Source organism: Psammomys obesus, unplaced genomic scaffold (assembly GCF_907164565.1).
Source record: "Psammomys obesus unplaced genomic scaffold, mPsaObe1.curated_primary_1811, whole genome shotgun sequence".
In the NCBI taxonomy this organism is placed as follows: Eukaryota; Metazoa; Chordata; class Mammalia; order Rodentia; family Muridae; genus Psammomys; species Psammomys obesus.
The window spans coordinates 4,497,147-4,500,967 of NW_026592776.1; the positions used below are offsets into that span (position 1 = coordinate 4,497,147).

The 3,821-nt window shown below is 41.1% G+C and overlaps 1 pseudogene; it reads right to left on the bottom strand.

The window, feature by feature from the left end:
* Positions 1-1,898: 1,898 nt before the first annotated feature.
* Positions 1,899-2,801, bottom strand: LOC129683166 (40S ribosomal protein S6-like; annotated as a pseudogene).
* Positions 2,802-3,821: the final 1,020 nt, after the last annotated feature.

Here is a 3,821-nt window from a genome sequence, read left to right on the forward strand (position 1 = left end):
CAACAAGACAGAAACCTACCACAGGGGTCCTCTGAAAGACTCTATTCAGCAGGTATCAAAACAGATGCTGATACTCCGTGGTCAAACTTTGGGCAGAGTGCAGGGAATCTTGTGAAAGAAGGAGGAGATGAAGGAACTTGGAGGGACAGGAGCTCCACGTTGAGAGCAGCAGAACCAGATCTGGATATAGGGGTCTTTTCTGAGACTGTGGCTCCAAACGGGGACCATGCATGGAGATAACCTAGAACCCCTGCACAGATGTAGCCCATGGAAGCTCAGTGTCCAAGTGGGTTACCTGGTTATGGAAACAGGGATGTCTCTGACATGGACTCAGTGGCTGGTTCGCTGATCATCTCCCCCTGAGGGGGGAGCAGCCTTGCTGGGCCATGGAGGAGGACAACGCAGCCAGTCCTAATGAGAACTGATAGGCTGGGATCAGAGGTAAGGGGAGGAGGACCTCCCCTATCTGTGGACTTGGGGAGGGGCATGGGAAGAGAAGAGGGAGGGAGGGTGGGGTTGGGAGGGGCTGAGGGAGGGGGCTACAACTGGGATACAATTTGAATAAAGTGTAATTAACAAAAATAAATTAATTAAAAAATTTGCAATTGGTAACAGCTCCTTATTTCTATGTTCCTTTTAAAGTGGATATTGGAGATATTTAAGCAAATAAACAAAGATGCAGAAAGATGCTCTTCAATTTGCCTTCTATCATTATGGACAGACCCCTCTGAATTCTGCAACATACTGTGATTGGCTCCTTCTCTTGCCCTTGGGCCTCCAAAGGGGAGCTGTACTCAGACCAAGATGGGCTTGTAACCCATCTTATCAGAGATACGTGAAGACTTTTGTAAACAGAAAACTTCTTGAGAAGAGCAGACTTACTAATATGTTCTCCTTTCATCATATTGACTGTGTAGCTGAGTTGCGACTAATTTAATCTTTGATGGTAAAGCACATAAATCACATTCAGTGTAGAGGAGCACTAATGGTCTTATCATCTCCACTAATTTGGGTGTTCTGAGTTCTTAATTGAATAATAAAATTGAAAAAATTAAACCAATACTTTCGGAGTAATTCTATTAAAATGAAATATGGCTTGCTTTTAGTTAAAAGGAAAAAAGTATGGCTTTAAGGAATCAAGAGAGAAAAAAGTAAACCCTTTCATGATCCTATTCATTATTCTCGGAAACAAAATGGATTTCCTTTCAGCAAGTTGGAATAAAAATGGAGTTCTTTTAAAAACCATGACAAGTTTTATCTAGGGGTATAAAATTTTAAATAGGAAGAGTAATAGCAAGGGATAGGTTTTTACCCAGTAACACAGAGATAAATGCATTTCCTAAGGGTATGTGGATGTAGAAAATGAATCATCCTTGGACCTGCTTAGGTTTGTGACTCAGGAAACCTGTGGATGATAGCTTGTATTTTTGTGGTCAAAGTTCCATATACTTTTCTCTGGATAACAGTGGTAATTTTTATTTCTTTTGATTAAACAGACTACAATAAAAAGTTAAGGTGGTGTAAAAATTCTTAAATACAGTATATACTGAATTAATATCAAAGCACCTTTAATCAATTTAAAACCATGACCAGTTATATAAGATACTACTTGACTAATTTTCATGAAATATTTTATGAGGTTATCCATTCATGAACTTTGTGCATGAGCTGTGAGTCTGTTCATAACCATGGTCAGGATTATTTTACTTCATATTGTACTTCAAATAAGCTTGACAGGATTTTTAAAAATCATTCTTACAGCTCTGTAAGCTTTTCTGCTGCTCAGTCTACAAGACTATGTATGACCATAACTTCGCTCCTAATGAGCAGAAGCTCTAGTTATTAATCTTTATTGGAATTTTTCAAGGTCTGATCATTAGTTTGTTACTCTTAAAGACTTATTTTTGACTGGATTCAGACTCAGAAGTAGAGGCTCTCAGTGAGGAGGACGGTCTACATCTCTCCCTTTTTTAATGATTTATTTATTTTATGTGCATCAGTGTGAAGGTGCCAGATCCCTTGGAAATGGAGATAGTTGTGAGTTGCCATGTGGTTGCTGGGAATTGAACCCGGGTCCTTCGGAAGAGTGGACAGTGCTCTTAACCACTGAGCCATCTCTCCAGCCCCCACAGTCTACATCTCTTGATAGTCTGTCCTGGCACTTTCCTTTCACTTCCTTCATTCTCTTGGCCTAAAGTTTATCATATTTTGCAGCATCCTCCTCATTTTACTTATTGTGTTGTGTCCTGCTTTTGTGTTGCTGGTCATATGGAGTGACAAGATGTTGAATCTTAGGTGCATTGGTCCTGGGCTCTTTACCTTCATTGTTTAAGTGTTTTCTGACAACATATTGGTGGACATCCTCTCCTTTAGAGAGACTGAAAAACTTGCAAATTCTGCTACTTGTTTTGGTCCCAAATTGCTGAGGCACAAGAGTATCTGTCAGTCTAGGAATATCCTTTTCTTTCTTTTTGACACTAACCAAGTTGAGAACACTCAGATTGGCATCCACAATTCTGGAACAGGCTTATGCTTCTGCTCTCCAGTTCTTGATCTATAACAAGAATCCTCCTTACTCAACAGCAGGTATACTCTGCCATGAGTCAAGATGTCTTGCTTCATGGAAAAATTCTGTCATTCCCACCACATATTCCAACCACATAACCTAACTCTTCACCCAGAGCATCAGCAGCTGCTTCTGTGGCCATGTACTTCTCATAGAGAATGCACAGCTTGCCTTCATTGTCCACTTCAATGAGTTTCTGACAGCTAGTGGCTTGGAAGGAGACATTCAACTACATCTTGCCTAGAAGGCACAATGAAAAAGAGCTTTATTGGATTTTTTTTCTTATTTACTTTTTATTCATAATCATAAACTGACCTCTGCAATCTAACTAGATTTGGAGGGGAATGAGAAAAATATGGAACCCAAAGAACTTCAATGAGAGCACAGAACAGAGAGTACTTCAAGCAAATGGGAAGGGGGTACTCTCCTGAGCTACACAAGGAATGGTCTGGTGGGTAATGTGTTCACAAGTCAAAAGAATTAGAGTTGTCCATAGTCGGAAATTGTGATCTTCTTGCTGGTCTTGCCATTCCTGGACCCATTAAGCTCCATGGCTTCCACGATATTCATGCCTTCTTTCACCTTCCTGAAGACCACATGCCTTCAGTCTTGGCAGTGCAGATAAAAAACTGGGAACTGTTTGTGTTTGGTCCAGCATTTGTCATGGACAAGATGCCAGGACCTGTATGCTTCAGGATGAAGTTCTCATCCTCAGATTTCTCCTCATAGATAAACCTGCTGCCAGTGTCATTACTGCATGTGAGGTCACCATCCTGGTACATGAATCCTGGAATAATTCTGTGGAAAAAGGAACCCTTACATCCAAATACTTTTTTTCCAGTGCTTGCTCAGAGCATGAAAGTTTTCTGCTGTCTTTGGAACTTTGTCTGCAAACAGTTTGAAGGAGATGCTGTCCAAGGGCTGGCCATGGGCCTCAACAACGAAGAATATGGTGGGGTTGACCATGGCTGCAGCAAAAGGCGACAGAGGACAGCAACGTCTGTAAAGCCACTTTATTGGATTTTAAGTGAGGTCTTTCTCATTTACAGATGTCAAGTCTTGAATAGTGTGGTGGTTTGAATCAGAATGACCCCATAGGCTCATAGGGAGTGGCATTATCTGAAAGGATGAGGAAATGTGGCATTGTTGGAGGAGGTATATCATTGAAGGTGGGATTTGAGGTTTCAGAACTCAAGCCAGGCCTAGTGGCTCACTCTAGAGATTTTCTTGCTCAGTTCCCTTCTCCAGCACCATA